Here is an 18014-nt window from a genome sequence, read left to right as displayed (position 1 = left end):
AAAATCAAATTTTGAGAAAATAATGAAGACTTTTTTTTTTAAATCTGAAAGTGAAATAAGGTTGTAAAAATGAAGCATATGAGGACAGCAGACTGTTGGTAATTCCAAACCAGGGAAAGAAAGCATCCTCCTTCCTTAGGTACCTGCAACACAAACTGCCCCTCCGCATTCCATGCACAGAGAGAAAAACAATCTAAGGGCACACACACAAAGCTTGGAACCAAGTTCACCAAAGGAAACCAGCATATTGGTGAGCTGTTTAAACTGAGACAGACTTGGTAAATGCATGACTTCAGGCAGGGTGAATCTTATCATTAGGTTATCCGTGGGAAACAAACATAAAGGGTCTGGTTTTGATGTCATGGTTTCTGCTCATTCTCTTTCATTCTGGTGTCTGGAGAAATCCAGCTAGCCAAGGTCTCTGTGTAAAACCCTGAGTGATAGAGTGCCCCTGACTGCTCATGATTTGAAAACCTCACCTTTTTTTCTGTCATGACATAACACAGTTCAAGGGTTCTCTCTCATCGATGCTTCTCATTTGATATTTTTACTTATCTTTCCAAAGCAGAGTGCCACAGTCCATCTCTCATTCTAGCCTTTCTCAACCCCTTACCTACAGTCCGTCTATTATCTAGAATTTTAAAAAAATTTGCAAACGATAACTCTCAAATCTACCTGAACCTTCTTTAGTCATCAGTTCTATGAACCCCAAGGTTACCCAGACCATTGTACTGGAAAAATCCATTAGTCTATCAAATTCCATAACCCTTCAACAGAAATTCTCTCTTTTTTTCAGAGCTCAGCTTTGCCCAATTTAAATTTGGACTTAAAACATTGCATATTCACATTTTATAATAATTAAATGTTTGTTAGGTGTTTGGAATATGTCATGTTAATCTGAAAATTATCTCACCTAGGTCATTTGTATCAAATGAACTTGAAAATTCACAAATTAATGACTAAATTCATCCAGAAAGGTTGTTGTAAAGATGCAAAAGACTATGTGTAAAAATCTAGGGCAGTAATTAATATATTAAAGGAATGTGACAAATAAATAATAAATTCATTAGACAATGACTTAGGTGTGGAATTTCTAATATTTTATTGTATGAAAATTTTGTACATGAATACAGCTTATTTTGTTCATTTCTACCTCTGACACCTCCCTCCTCCTCCTCCTCCTTCTCCTCCTCCTCCTCCTCCTCCTCCTCCTCCTCCTCCTCTTCTTCCTCCTGAATTCACCACCACATAACTTGAAATTTCATGGCCTTTCTCTCTCTTTGTCTCAGTGGGTAGTGAAAAATTTTTGCAAAATTACTTAGATTCAGTTCCAAAATGGATATAACATTGACAATCATGTTTGCTCTCTCTCTCTCTCTCTCTCTCTCTCTCTCTCTCTCTCTCTCTCTCTCTCTCTCTCTCTCTCTCTCTCTCTCACACACACACACACACACATTTATATATAGATATAGATATCCCACTGATTTCAGTTATTGTTGTCCATTGATAAATGGGTGTGGGGCCATCCACTAGATTATGAGACACCTGACAACAGCAAGACTTCCAAAGAAAAATGACTCTTCTTACCCTAATAACCATCTTCTGCCAATAGCTCCTTAGGTGTAGGGGGAGCCTTGTGAATGAAAATACTGGAGTTTTGTCTGGATTGACTTTCTATGGGTATTATTCAGATATCCATAGCTAATGTGATATCATGGTTATTGCAAGTTATAAAATGTCCAGAAGACAATATTTCATAGCTTTCATCTTCATCCTATTCTCCTATATTCTGCCCCCTCTTCCTCAATGCTTCCTGAATCTCAGTAGGGTAATAAGTTGATAAAGATGTTCCAACTAGGGCTGAAAACTCCAAGTGATATGCTTTCAGCATCTTGAGCAGTTATGAGACTTTGCATTAACTGCTATCTACTGTAAAAAGTTTTTTTCTGATCAGGGCTGAGAAAAGCATAGATCTATGTACATAAACAATCATTTAGAAGGCAGTTTGATAATATTATCATTTGAAATAATAATAGTAGGTTTCTCATTAATTTCTATGGCATACCAGGACATGACCTTTTGACCAGGTTTACAGTAGTGTACATGAAAGCCCTCCTGTAGAACAGGCCTCAAATCCAATCAGAAAGTGACTGGTTACTCCCGTATCAGTCATTTCACTCTTGAACCAGAGGGAATATCCTTCATGGAGGTCTATATTGTAACTCACAAAGTGAGCTGTTGGGTAAGTCCATTGGTGTCTTTCTTCCTTTAGTAGTATGTATAATGCCTTTTGGCATCAGGAAAGCTACCCAAAAAGGGGGAAGCTTCCCAGTCAGCTCTAGATTGATTTCTCTATGTCCTTCAATAAAATTGCATGATATCTTCAGCAAAAGGATCTTACCATGTAGTTTTGATGGGTTATCAAAAACAATAGCAATAACTTGTCTTCTATTGGGGATCTCTGGGATCTATGTGAGCAGTAACTTATAGGGGAGGTATCTTATTCCTAGCACTGAAAATCTTGTTTAATAATTTATGTCTTATGAAAGTAGCAATGTCTACCCATACAGGGTACTCCTGTTCAAACAGAAATTGAAAGTTTTCTTTTCCCCTTGACCACCATTGTAAGTTACTTCCTGGCTTTGAGACAAAAAACTTTCGAGACTTAAAGACTGTCACATGCACATATGTAGAGATTAGGGCATTTTACAGTGATCTACCTTGGGGGCTAGGAATATTAGTAAATAGAATAGAGCCATGGAGCTGGGCAAACAAGCTGTTGCAGCTCAGTGTCCTTCTTTACTCACATGGAGCTTTCGTGTTCCTCGACGTGTGAAAGCAAGTTAGAAGCCACACAGATTATGCACCATCACTGTCTCGCTTCGTGCTAGGGTTCTGAAAGAGGCTTGTGAATTGGTGATGAAAAGCAGAAGTACCAAATAAGCTGTTGCTGGGATTGGCAAGAGTTAGCACACTGTTTGTCTCCTTTCAGTTCCTTCTAGACTTGGAGGAAGATTCCTTCCCAGTCAGAGAATCTGAGAGTGTTACATTCAGGAGATGTCACTGTAAAACCACAAAAGACTGGCAAAAATGATTGTCCTTGGGACAAAATTATCAGGGGTGATATTAATGGTTCATTTGGTCTACGTTACAACAGAGAAATATTTCTAACAAGATGTTGGTCAAAGACAACATGGAATCAGAAAAATAGCCTTGCTTAAAATAAGAATATGTATTATCAGCTAACCTGTTTTGAGTGACTGGTTTAATCATGTCTTCGTCAGTTGGAAACCGTTAGATGTTTACAGAAAAGCAGATGCATGTAGATTTGTCTGCATGGCAACACTAAGAACAAGAGACAGAACCAGCCTTCCTCATTTACATTGCAGTGATATTTCAAGACAATTAAAATCTGCTTTGAAAAAGTTAGACTAAAATATGAGTTTATCATCTCAGTGATATCTGGTGTATGCATCCAGAAGAGACAGATCTCGTTACAGGAATGAAAAAACACCGTAGTTCAAAACCTCTTTTTTTTTTTGTTTATCAAAAAGCGATTTATTTATACCACATACCCCACAATTATCCTTGCCTGTTTGAAAGACCAAGGACTCAGGATGATTATTTATAATACAAGAGTAAGAGAACAATTACAGAGATCACCGCAGAACTATTCCTTACTGAATTTCCCACCAACTTTGGAAAGCTCCCAGAAAAAAGTGAGAGGAAGAATCTGAGACATGATTAAGGAGGCTATGGTGATGAAGTACCACAAAGATCTCTACTTAAGAAGGATGTGTGGGCTCTCTGGAGGACCATTGAAAGAGTTCCCATTTTACTCATATAACACAGTCCATTATGCTCGTTTGGGATATGACATACAAAGGACCTGTCAATGGCTCAAAGTAGACCTTCAAAGTTATAATTAACCAACCAGCTTCAAATGAATGGCTTTATTTACTCATATGTATTTTTATATCAGACTCTTTCATAGATGCTTCATATCTGTTCAATCCATCTTCCCAAAGACATGTCCAAAATGATAAAATTAATTCTGTATTACATGTATGAAGGGTTATTACATTGCAAACTTCCTGAAAGCCATTTGATACAATGGCTTGAATGAGACTTAAGTTAATTTCCAGTACCTTCTAGAAAGGATTATGGATAAGCTGGGAAGAGTATATATTTTCTAAAGAAAATTAAGACTTCATAATTGAGAAAAAATCTCTAGTGAGCAGTGTAGCTCGTATAATAAATTTGAAAGCTATTTTTCAGTTTAGATAAAGTTTGGTTAAATGAGAAAACACACCAGAGTGGATGACTTCCTAGTTATTTTTCTTGAAGGGGCAATTATAAAGGAAACCCTGACTTATTGCTAATACACTTCAATGCGAGGTTTGTTAGGTGGGTGTAGCATGGGAAGCTGGAGTGCTCCACTTAGACTCTTTAATGCAACTTATCTCTACTCAAGAACCTCAAACAGGGAACTGGAGGAAAGTGGGCATCTCTACACCACAATTCTTTAATCAAGGAGGAGCCCACTTGACTTCTAGTACTGAATGCAACTCCTGTTCTCAAGCTATGCATGAGTAGTTAGAGAAATAAAAAAAATAACAGAAGAGTAGAAAGACTGGGTGTGTGTGGAGAGAGAGAGAAGGAAAAAGAGAGGGCGATGTGAGGAGAGAGGTAGATTGCAAGTCTGAGAGCAAGCAGAAGGGGAAGGAGGGGAAGGGGGATGAAGAGGAGGAAGGGTAGATAAAGAAAGGACTGAAGAACATTTTCTCACACTGATTTTAGCAGGAGTTTTAGTAGCTATATAAACAGTACAATCCCCCAATCCCTAGAAGAGCAAACCAAAGAAAACACACACACACACACACACACACACACACACACACACACACACACACACACACACACAGACAATTCTTCTCTCCTCAGATTTCTTCAGAATATCAAATAGAAAGGATGCTTAATGACACCATCATTATTGACTGGGGTATGTTCCCTTTTCCACAGAACCGGCCCTTGAAAAAAGTCTGTAATACACATGGAAGACAACCATATACAGAATGTTCTCTTCCTTGACTTTTCCTTCATTCCCTTGAATGACTAAATAACTAAGAATCAAATATTGTTGCTCGTGCTATAAATGAATAAGTCGAATACTACTTAGGTACATAGAAGAAACTTGTTTAAGCAGAACTTAAGGTTGTAGTTTGACTATGATTACAATTATTCAAGATAAATATCTAAAGTTTATCCTTTCAAAAAAGGATAAAACCCAGCTTCAGACTTTTCCTCAAAATGTTGTTTGCAACTTTTTTTGTACAAATGTTCAGGGAAAAGAGATATTATGTCATAATTCATCAAAAACCACTAGAATGCTACATAGACCCCTCTATAAACATGGTTTTCCAAACCATATTATAAACTTTGAAAACTATCTCTCTCACGAATTACTTAAGTTGACAGGGATGAAAATTACAAGCTGCTGCTTACCTACCTCTATAATATGCCAGGTCAGAATCCAAACTGAACTTGTAAGTATGTAAGGTTTGCTAAAAACCTATGCAGAACTGTTCATTGCACCAACATGTATTGCTATTAGCAGAAGCTCCAATTCACTATCCTGGTGAAAACTGGTCTAAATTCTATCCACTTCCCCTGTTTTTGGTGATGGTAATCAGGGGGTGGATACTGACTATTGATTTATGTTTGTATCTGAGAAAAATGAGACTTCTGGAACTTTTATTCAGCATTGACCAAATTTAAGGCAGTTTCAGAAATGTTACTTAAACATTTTCTCCATTAGTCATGAGAGAGGATGGGCATAGGAGTATTTGCCTATGAATCCCAGCAGTGGTGTGGCTGAGACAAAACATTTGTACAATGTTCCAGCACCCTTGTTTAAAAAGCCAGGACAACAGCAATATCAATAAGAAAAAGCAGAAGGAGAAGGAGGAGAAAGAAGAGAAACTGGAAGAAGACAGGGAGGAGGAGGAAGAACAACATCATAGGTGCTTGGTTTCAGAACCAAGAATTCAGAGAAGCACATGAGAATTGCTATGAAATTGGAACTTTCCAATAAGCCCAAGTATGCAAACCGAGAAACTAGAAATAGTCCTCAGAGGGGAGCTGAGGAAAAAAAAATAACCCAGAGAACTGTCAGGACAGGGCATGCTCAGATTCAGTCCTGACACTGACCTTGAAGTACATACAGTATGAATGTATTTCATGTTTCTGAAATATGTGGGGATCATCTTTAGAATATGTTTTGTGGCATCATGACTGGTATTACTTGTCTCCTACTTGTGTTTCTACAACTGTCTCCTCCCCACCCCGTAGCCACTATGTTTTCTGGATTCTGAATAGGTAACCAACATAGCTGAAATTTAGCTATTTACTGTGACTAAAATAATCTATCCAATTAGATTTTATTCCTATTTAAATTTACAATGCAAAATACTAGTCAGAGAGAATGGTTTTAGGAGGAAGTAATTATTTTCTACAGGGAAATGTTTTAGTTGGGAAATAGCAGACCACTCTGTGAAGTATCAGTGTAGCAGATATTTTTTCCAGTGAAACAAGTGCTAGCTGCATCAATAGACGTAAATTCCAACTGAAATCATGCATCTCCTAGAGGGATGAGTAGGAATTTTCAACCCTCAAACCAGGTGTACACAAATACTAATAAAATCAACTTCTTTTTGTTTAAAATAATCTGACTTTTACTTTGAAATATTATTATGTTTAGTTGCAGAAAACTTAATATTTCAGCTCTAGGTTGACATATCCGCAATACAATATCATCACTCATTAATATAAAAAAACCATTCTACAAGAATGATACATGTTGCCATTACATGGAATGGACATCTTTCTTTTCCATCCTCCACCAAGGTGGTATCGACTGACTTTTAATTGGTTCTGTCTGACATTTGGTTTGGATCTTTATTTTAGCTGATACTGAGTCCTGTGCCCCAATGCGTGAATCATGAGTAAATGATCTGCTGTTGCTCAGCCAGGTTGGTTTATAGAACTCCATGATCAAAGAGGCAGGGTGGAGCTCTCTTGACCCTAGACTCATCTTCACACTCTATTTCTTCTCTCTTAGTCCATCATGATAAAAGCACACACACACACACACACACACACACACACACACACACACACACACACACACACACATCTTGAGACTACTTGTTAAAGGATACAGTTTCTCAATATCTACTAGCATTCCTAGGAAGCTTCTGTTACTTACCCTGCCCTCAAGCCAACTTCAAGAATGATGGAGAGGGGCATCCTCGGTGTAAATCATCTAGTCCTCCCCAAGTCCCTGTATTGATGAGGATTGACCATGACCAGAGACAGTGTACTCTCCTGAGTGTCTTAATTTTTCAGTTGGAGTCCTGCAACTTTAGTTAGGATTTTGGTGTGTGACAGAATATGTGAAGTGAAGAATTTTCCGGAGGAACAATGTGTTTTGGCTCCAAGGTTAGAGGTGGGACTGAAGTGATGCAGAAATATCATGAAAGGAGGAAATTGCAGGGAAGAGTATGTCACCTTGGGTAGGCAGAAAGCAGAGAAAATGAGAGTTATGTACCAAAGACAATGTGACTCTTCATAGACTTTCTACCAGTGACACAATTCTGCCACCTGAGACCCACCTCCTTAGTTCCACCAACTCCTAATGAAGCCATAAAACCGTGAATCTGTCAGGGGATTAATTAACTGATTATGTTTTAGCCCCTATGGTCCAGTAACTTCTCAACAATAGCTCCATTTATGGACCAAGTCTTCAATACTTGACACTTTAGGGATATCAGTTCATATCCAAACCATGTGCAAACATAAAGTCAAAGGTTGAAAATGGGAAAGAGTATATCCTAGAATATTAAAAATAGCTATGTCTAAATTTTCTATTATTCTGTATTTTAATACCTTATCTTAAAGTGTTTTGTTTTTTTCATTCTGTGTCAGTTCTACTGTGTTACTGAGAAGGGATCTATCTATACATGGAGGGTTTCATGTAGCTTAGGCTGTCCTCCAACTTACCTCACAGCCAAGCATGACATAGAACTTCTGCTTCTCCCATTATCATTTTTCATGGCTTGAGATTCTAGGCATGCACCACCATGCCTGGTTTTATGAGGTGCTGGAATCAAACTCAGAGCTTTCTTCACGCTATGGAATATTCTACCAACTGCATTCTCAGTCCCAGAAGCTGGTTTCTAACGTTTGTCTTCTCCTCCTTAGGCTTTGTGCATGATAGACAGGCACTTGCTCTATTGTTAATCTCAGTCCTTCTCTTCCCATTTGCTTTTAATCTTTCCTCTCTTCCTTTTTCTTCTTTCCTTTTCTTTCTCTTCCTTTGTCCCCCTCTTCACTTGTTCCTCTTCTCCTTCTTCCTGTCCTCATTACTATCTTGCAAAAATTACTTGACTGTTGATATCGACGTTATATTTCTTTCCATTCTGGAAAAGATTTGCAGAACTTTTATTTTAATGATGAAGCATCTATGCTTGGGTGTGTTTGGCTGGCTGCTTTAAGCTCATTTTTAGTAGTAAATTATAAATGTGGCATACGAAGAAAGTCTTTGTGGACCCTTTATTATTTTTATCCCTTTATTAATTCATGGATCCATTTTGTAACAAAGCAAATCCATTTTGTAACAAAGCAAAAACAAAACCATAAATACCAAACACAGTTAACACTAGATATTTGCTGAATGCTGATAGGATCCTTGTTTGGGGTGCTTATCTCCAGTGTTTCTGGTGAGGCCTAAGTGAAGGGAATAATGTAGTCAAGTGATCAAGATGAAATCAAGTGATTAAATAATCTAATGTATAGAAAATTAAGTTCTATGAAATAATAAAACATAGAGCTCTGAGGACTGATGTTAAGAGAGCACTTTCAGAAGAAGTGGTCTTTTAATTCATGTCTGAAAGGTAGACATTGCTCCATTGACATTATTTTAAGAGTGACTTATTGAAAGAGTGGAAATAGAGTATATTACATATTAATTTGTGAAGAAAATTAATTTTTTCTTAGAATGAGATAGAAAGGAGAATTACGAAATAGCATTAGGAAGATAATGGTGATGGTTAATACTATCAACCTGATAGGGCCTAGTACTAGTTAGGAGACAAGCCTCTAGAGGAGCCTGTGAAATGACACAGGTCAGGTTGACTAAGAAGGAAAAGTTCACCTTTATGTGGGTCTTTATGTGTGGTATTATGCCATGGGATAATATCCTGAACTGAATAACAAGAAGAAGGTAGGCTAAGTATGAGCATTCTTTTTCCTTGCTTCTTAACTGAAGATACTATGTGACAAATTGCCTCAAATTCCTGCCACCATGACTTCAATACCATAATACATTGTGTCCTCAAACCATAACCCCAGAATGTCCTTCCCTCCTTAAATTTCATTCATCATGTGTTTTGTTACAGCAAAGAGACAAGAAATGAATATTCTAATATAGAGTTTTAAATAGAAGTGTGACAGTCCAATTTGCCTGTTTTGAAGATCACTCAGGTTGCTTTGTGAAGCATGGATATCGGTTGTACCAAAATAGGAATTTTGAAAAGAGCTTGCTGGCTTCTCGGAAGATTGCATTCATGTACTCGCCAGTTGGAAAACAAAAAGCAACAAGAGTGGCAAGATAGACTCAGTCAAGCAGTTTGTAATAGACAATGGAGGTGCAGGCGTCAAGGCTGATACCAAATCTTACCATAGTAGTTTCTATGCTTCTGTACTTTTTGTTGCTGTGTCAGACTGCAAACTGGAAAATACAATTGTTCATTTTACTCCACAGAATATATATTTGACATCTTCTTCCAGTGTTACTCCCTTTAAAATAAAACTATAAGATGCTGTTTTCCAGTGTATTCATTGCAAAGTAAAGAAAGGACTTTGGACCCTTCCAGCAATGTTTCATTACTTTCATGCTGTTTTTCCTATGAAAAATGTAACCATTAGAATCTTTCCCCCTGTTTCCTGGAGAAAGATCTGGCACAGCACTTGAATTCTTTGGTATAAAGATACCTTCTAGAATGCCAAGCATGGATTGATTGCCAACTGTCTGCTGGATGCTGTAATGAACATAAACTACAGTTTCTCACAAGTGAAAGCTTAGATTATGGCTGAAAATATGTTTCAACACAAGATTCCAGGTGGCCCAGAAAAAGCAGCCACTGCTTATTCATGAGCTGTTTTTTTTTAATCACTGAATAGAACCACATACATACTCATCGACAAAGACATCTTTCTTGCTATTGTAAGCATATGTCATAATATTCACAGACTGTGTCTGTGTGCATGGGTGTGTGTGTTTGAACCATATGTATTTTCTAAGGACTAATTTGCACCTTTGATTACAGAAATCATTTACAGAGAGCTTTTAGCTAGATTCCCATAAACACACAATAGCTGCTGATCTTGAAGCATCCTTGATTATGGAAAGTTGGTGTTGCCTTCTCAGTAATATATATTCTGCCTAAACTTTTAAAATTGGCAAGATCTGTTCTTATCATACTCTGATTTTCTTATATTTTCTCTGCTACTTGTATCATTTTAGTAGACCACATGCATCACGCTTTTCATTGGTTATACATTGTCTTTCCCTCCTTAAGAGCAAGAACAGAGGCCTCCTTGCATTTGATGATGTACCTCAGGTATCTGGCACAGAGTTGGCACCTGACGTTTTTGCTTAAGTCCTTTTTCTAGTAACTCTCCATCCACATGAAGTTGAAGGATTAGTTCTGTAGGTAATGATTATGACATCTTTCTCTGAGAAAACAATACTTTTATGATATCCGATCATCTAGGATGTCTGGTTCAACTCTTGGGTTTCAATATTCAAACTGTCTTCTGATTTTCACTTTTTCCCTATAGTAATCGGATGTTTAATCATAGGAAAACAATAGAATGTTATTTTATGTGGTATTATTCTACCAACCAAATAAGCATTTCCTGTGTACTGTTTGGTTTGTGGAATAATAAGGTGAAAGGGACTACCTCAAAATGCAACATACCATTTAAAACTGCGCACATTTTTTTTTTTTGTTCCATGTAGGCATTATATTGGATAGCTCTGACTCAACCTGAGCTCGGCTGGGCTCTATAGGGCTGAATCCAGGCAGTGGGTTGGAAATGCATCTGCTGCCTGTGATTCTTTGTTCCCCTGGGTCCTGCAGCTATTCAAAGTATATTCTCCCTTTTTGACAAATTACTAAATGTCAGTAATCACACTAAACCACACCAATACATTTGGGGACTCTGCTTCATAACGTCTCATGTTCACTGACTAAAGCCTGACAAATAATTATGCTTAATAACAGTGATGGAAAATATGCTTATGTTGAACTTTAAGAAATAGATAAGTCACTATTTTATGATCAGCAGGAACCCCACGCATTATCTCCCAAATGCACCCATCAAGATCTACCACAAATCTGACTACTCACTGAACTATACTCAGATCATTCTTTCACTTCTTTTCTTTTCTTTTTGTTGTTGCTGTTTCCTTGTTATTTTTTGTGATCTCGGTAAACTATACATGCTTCTGTTATTAAAATCATGTTTGACCCTTCTCCTGGACTTCAAACTTCTAAGCCATAGAGCACTTTTCTATTGAGACATTTATACCTAATGCTGATAATAGCGACATAAATAAATGGAGCAGTTCATTTCAAAACTAGATTCTATCCATGTCTGTATTCTGGTCATGTAAAATAGGGAAAATACTGCATTAAAGTTAAAAAAAAAAGTCACACTGTGTGTAGTGTACTTCTGGAATGTTCTTGTTCAGAATCAACCAGAATATGATCTAAAATTAAGTCTTAGAATAAAAAAAAAATCGCTATTTCTTTCCATTCTGCTGCCGCCATGCCATCCAGACTGAGGAAGACCCGGAAACTCGGGGGCCACTTGAGCCGCGGCCATGTCTGCATCAGTAAATACCACAAGCACCCAGGAGTGCGTGGAATGCTAGAGGCATACATCACCACAGGATCAACTTCGACAAATACCATCCAGGTTACTCTGCGAAGGTTGGTAAGAGACATTACCACTTAAAGTGGAACCAGAGCTTCTGTCCGACTGTCAACCTGGATAAATTGTGGACGCCGGTCAGTGAGCAGACACGCGTCAATGCTGCAAAGAGCAAGACTGGAGCTGCTCCTATCATTGATGTTGTGCGATCAGGCTACTACAAAGTTCTGGGGAAGGGAAAGCTCCCTAAGTAGCCTGTCATCGTGAAAGCCAAATTTTTCAGCAGAAGAGCTGAAGAGAAGATAAAGGGTGTTGGAAGTGCCTATGTCCTGGTGAAGCACCCAGGGTGGTTAATTAAATGCTAACACTTTCCCAAAAAAAAATAAAAAATAAAAAATAAATAAAAAAAATCACAGTGAATGCTAAAGTATTATAATAATTGCCTAAGTATTATTTCCTGAAGGAAGTGGTGGAAATACTCTTGAATTTTGAGTTCATATTGAACATATTAGACATTGACAGAAATATTTGGTGGTACTCTATATTGGTCTCTCAGAATTAAAACATTCTCTCTTTTTGAGGGTGGAAAGAGGATCATAAGACTCAGCAGGTGAACATGACTTACAGGTATCAGGAAGCTCCTGAAACTTGCAGTATTCCAGAAGTCCTGCCTTCAAGGCTATGGAGGCAGTAAACACTTGTTCAACAGAGGAGACTCTGACCACTGCACTGCCAGCAAGCTTTACTGACACAGCTATTATAATGTATAGCCTGTGCTGGCTGGGCTTTCCAGTGGTGCAGCTGCCTTTGGGGTCACCCATATTCTTGCAAATAATCCCAATAAACTCATGGGCTCACTAAGTTAGATGTGGATGGAAAAGGGTCACTGTTCTGTCATGAGTGCTATAGAAGGGTTAGATAGATGCCTATTTGTTCATGTCTCCTGGAAAAAGTCACCTAGCATGCAGTCAAGACAGCAGAGTATTTTTAGCTTTCTTTTAAACTTTGCCTATAAGAACTCTGTTTTTAAAAATGACAGCTATCACCCCAATGGACAAATGTCTGAACTGATTCTAGAAGATTAATTGCTTCATCTACCCATCTATTTATACACCCAACTTGTTAGTCAAGCTTTTGTGCATTATGCATGTGGTTCTATTTTTTCAACCAATTAAGCCTTATTACACTTAACTGTGCATACTATCGGGTTTAAAATCTGTATTAGCCTATTTCTGGGAATGTAACAAGATTTCTGAGTCTATACTCCTTGTCCCGCCTATACTTCCTCCTGCCTGACTACTGGCCAATCAGTGTTTTATTTACTAACCAATCAGAGCAACACATTTGCCATACAGAACATCCCACAGCAGTATCCTGGTTCTCTGGCCCTTCAAGTCTTTCTACCTCCTCATCCAGGATGCTCTCTGAGCCTTAGATGTGAGGTTGTGCTGTAGATGAATTAACTGAGGCTGAATAACTCATGGTCAGTTGTTTTCTGCATTTTGAACAGCTGTGGATGTCTACATGATTTGGCTTTCAGTAACATCTTCACCAACATTCTAACATACATTTCTCTCTTCCTTTCACTGTGCTCATCTGTGTGGTGACTAGATGACCCTGAGTACTGACTTCCATTCCACCTTGTTGAAGCATCAGACACTGTTTCTTTAATTAAAAGAATCATCTCTACTCCTTGTACTGCATAGTATATACACTATTGACTTTTAAGATTTATACTTCCAATATTAAATTAGTTTTGAAAGTAAGTCACACAGTGATTGTCAAGTAAATAATATGTGAGAAGAATGTGAATTGGCCGTGAGATTGCAATCTCCATAGCACACTGGTTATATTATCATCTGCATGGTTAGCAATAATAAAATAAATATTAAATGACAGACTCTTATATACAATTTATTTTAAACAATCAGATCTCCAGAATTTCACATTGGAATTTAAATTTCTTTCTCTCCATGGGAAGTAGTCACAAAAAAACAGGAGCTAATGTTATCTACTAGTAAATTAAAAAATGATCACATTGGATAGAATATCAAGAGCAATGAGAATTTTTTTTTAATATCCAAATAAGTTACTGTTTATCATAGGGAAATGGGAGGGTCAAGCTGGAACAGGGACAGAGTGGGAGGGCAGGGAGGAAGATACCATGATAGATGAGGACATCATGGGAATAGGAAGAGGCAGGGTGCTGGGGAGGCTCTCAGGAATCCACAAGGTTGACCCCACCTTGGTCTGCTGGCAGTGGTCCAGAGGGTGCCTGGACTGGTCTAATCTGGTGACCAGCCTAGCAAATAACCTAACTGTCATCATAGAGCCTTTGTCCAGTAACTGATGGAGGCAGATACAGAGATCCATGGCCAGGCACCAGGCTGAGTTCCGGGAATCCAACTGATGAGAGAGAGGAGAGATCATGCAGGCGAGGGATGTTAAGATCATGATGGGAGGACATGCAGAGATGACTGGCCACACTAGTGGAAGCCCATGAACTATGGACTAGTGACTGTGGAACCCCCATGGGACTGGACTAGGCCCTCTGGATATGGAAGACGATTGTTTGGCTCGAACTGTTTGGGGGGCACCCAGGCAGGGAGATCGGGATCTGTCCCTGGTCTACGGGTAGGCTTCTGGAATCCGGTGCCTGTGGTGTGACACCTTGCACAGCCTTGGTGCAGTGGGAAGGGGCTGAGACCTACCTAGGCTCAGTGTGCTAGGCTTGCTGACTCCCCATGGAAGACCTCGATTTGGGGGATGTAGGGTGGCTTGGGAGAGAGGGATGGAGGGTAGGAGGAGGCAGGAGGGGGGGGTCTGTGGATAGCATGTGGAGTGAGTAGAAAATTTCTTTATGGTGATATTTTATTTGTACTGAAATGTGATTTTATTTGTATGTTAATAAATAAAGTTGCCTGGGGGTCAGAGTTAATAGTAAGTCATAGCAGAGCTGGGCGTTCGTGGTGCATGCCTTTAATCCTAGCACTTGGTAGGCAGAGCTAGGTAGATCTCTGTGTGGTCAAGGATACAGCCAGCATTGGAGACACACGCCTTTAATCTCAATACCAACCATAGAAGACCTGGAGGTCTGTACAGACAGGCAGTGACGAGGGCAGTCATGTGTTTGGGTTTACAACCAATGAGAAGGCAGAACAGAAAGGCTATAAAGACAAACACACAGGAAGTAGGTCTCTCTTGGCTGAAGAGGATCGCTGAAGCAGGAAGGGTAAGACTCTTAGATCTGACCTCTTGGACTTTTATCTTTACATTGGCTCCGTGTTTCTTATTTAATAAGACAGTTGCTTCTACATTTCTTAATAAAGAAAAATGAAAAAAATGTTACTGTTCATCTAGATTTTAAATTTTCCACTATTTATTCCTTTACCATAAGGCTTGGTATTTTCATTTTAATGACATTCTACTTTACTATCTGTATATCTTACCCAGATAGATTCACAAACACATTAAAACTGGTAACTGACACATTCAAACAGATTAACTTAACAGAAAAGTATGCATAGCCATGGAGGAAGATGATCAATCTTTATGCTCTGGTGAGTAATTAGATATGATTTGAAAGAAGACAGAGTAATGAAGAAATATCTAATCCAGTAATAATAGCTTAACTGACTTTATGTCTTGGAAGAAATCTTGTGGACATCTAGTCACCACATAGACAAACACAGTAAAAGGAAAAGAGGAATGCATGTCAGAATGTTGCTGAAGATGTTACTGAAATAAAAGTAGTACATTCCTGTTCTACCTGAGAACATTTCAGCCCAATAGACTGAATCAGCCAAATAAAGTACCCCAGAGTCCCCATTGTGAGGCTACTGATCACAGAATTGACTGCAACAGAGTAATGGATCCCTGGACAACATGTTTCAAAAGTCAGCAAGCATACAGGGCAGGAGGAGTCTTCCAGCAGACAGGTGCATCTTCTCTATTATCTATCTATCTATCTATCTATCTATCTGTCTGTCTGTCTGTCTGTCTGTCTGTCTATCTATCTATCTATCTATCTAATCTATTTATCTAATCTATCTATCTATCTATCTAATATAATCAATATTTCTTATGTTGAGAATGTGCTTGTTTAATGCTGTAATGTTTAGATCATACAAATATACATATTTAAAGCAGAAAGTCATGATTGTTTCTATAATAGGCACAAAAATTTTCCAAAAACAATCAAACCAAAATCCACAAAAGGAATGTTCTTGCACTGTGAATTTTTCAAATAAATTTATAAAGCAAAAAGAGATAAAGAAAAGAACACTATGTCACATAAGTAGTGGTACTGGATATTCTTCCTGTCCCCATTTTCCCCCGTCCATGTACTTTTCATCTATTTCATAGTCTGGTTTTGCTTATGTCCAGAAATCAGAGAGGAACTACAGGATGGTTCTTTTCTTTCTATTATCCATGTATCCATCTTAGAGAGGCAAAGAGATCTACTTACTTTATGTTGCATTCACTCTGTGAGCCAACAAACTACCTGGATTATGGTTCACTGTGACTAATCATCATTTATTTACTCTAAGCAGCCTGGATTATGGTTCTCTATAATTGGCTATCATTTATTTATTCTATGTGACTAAAACCTAAGTCTTTAAGCAGGGCAAATGAGTGAGAGTACTTGGTATACAAAAAAACACAATATACCTGTGGTGTGTCTACTAATGCTTGCCAAGTAGTTGAAGCACAGTGCAAATAAATTTACTAAATTATTTCTCAAGTAGAAAACATTCCATATAAAGACTTTACTTTGTTTGTTGACTGTAAGGCAGATTTTTTTTTTAATTCTGGAAATCAATAAGCTGTGTTAACTAGATCTTGTGATCATCAGCAATTTCCTTAAATGCAATGTAATTCAATTTCCTTATCTTTGAAATGGGAGCAACTTTAAGAAAGTGTATCTACTTCCTGTAAAGTAGTAGTAATAGCAGTATTTGTAGCATGAAACCCAAAGTAAGCATTAATAATTCAAACAACAGAATACTTATAAGATTATTTTAAAAATCAAGGAAGAAATCAGATGAAATACTCAACATAGGAGGGGACTGCTATATCACCAATGAAGTGCTCAAAAATCAACAAAGTGTCAAGTATTCAGAAAGCTCTGTGTACTGATGAAGAGGAGAGTGAGAAGGAGATCCCACAGCAGGCTGCTGCAAACTAAAAGGCAAGATAGTCTGGAGTGGCAAGGGCTGGGTAGTGTGGTGCTGTTCTTTCATGTTATTGAATCTTACTTGTTTCCACTTGTCTACATTTAAGATTATCTGTAAAAACTTAGAAGATTCCATAGGATACAAGAACAGTTCTTAGCTATGTATTTTCATTCAGTCAAGCTATAATTACTGTGTTTGTTAACTATAAAATATATGCAAAGACAGTTCAGAATATTTCCTAACATCTGAATATTTGTCACCATGAAGGCACAATATTGTTATAATTTCATCCAGAAATACTGAGATCAAGTAGTATTTAATGAACACCTAAAAATTTATTTCTTTTAATAATTACTTTCTAGAGCTCATAGTAATTTCAGATTTAAATGTATTCTTCAATGTTGCTGGCTATGAAGATTATATATGCTTTAAATATGGAAGATAATGTCCATACATTTTGGATTAATTTATATTTCTTTCTCCAAGTATTCTTTAAAGGAAAGAGTATACATTTTATGAATGGCATCGACAGAGGATAAGTTATGCTACCAACTGACTGAAACAAAGTCACTCTGGCAGGAACTCTGGAAAGAGAAGACTCTTAGTACCTGACTTATCATGAGTTGAGATAAGTATATTAGCCTAAGAACTCAGAAAAAAGATGAACACGTTCTTAAACACAGTGGTTTTGCTTTCTCTGATATCGTTATGATCAGATATTTTCCACTGTGACAAAACTAAAGTGTTACATGTTTAGTATTTCAAATACTGGTTTTTATTTTTAAAAGTTCTTTAAAAACATATGTATGTAGTTTTTGACATTTTGGTATTTTATTT

General features: G+C 37.7%; 1 non-coding gene and 1 pseudogene across 1 annotated transcript; one reads left to right on the top strand and one right to left on the bottom strand.

Annotated features, from left to right (window-relative positions):
• Positions 1–1280: 1280 nt before the first annotated feature.
• LOC128118827 (small nucleolar RNA SNORD70) lies at positions 1281–1354 on the bottom strand. Its single transcript, XR_008221351.1, has one exon. It is a non-coding gene; the product is annotated as a small nucleolar RNA SNORD70 (small nucleolar RNA).
• A 10541-nt stretch (positions 1355–11895) lies between these two features.
• Positions 11896–12365, top strand: LOC128118208 (60S ribosomal protein L27a-like; annotated as a pseudogene).
• Positions 12366–18014: the final 5649 nt, after the last annotated feature.

This window comes from Peromyscus californicus, unplaced genomic scaffold (genome assembly GCF_007827085.1).
Source record: "Peromyscus californicus insignis strain IS unplaced genomic scaffold, ASM782708v3 Scaffold_22__1_contigs__length_63687245, whole genome shotgun sequence".
Taxonomy (NCBI): Eukaryota; Metazoa; Chordata; class Mammalia; order Rodentia; family Cricetidae; genus Peromyscus; species Peromyscus californicus.
The sequence above is the reverse complement of the archived record's forward strand: the minus strand, read 5'-3'. Positions and strand labels throughout refer to the sequence as shown.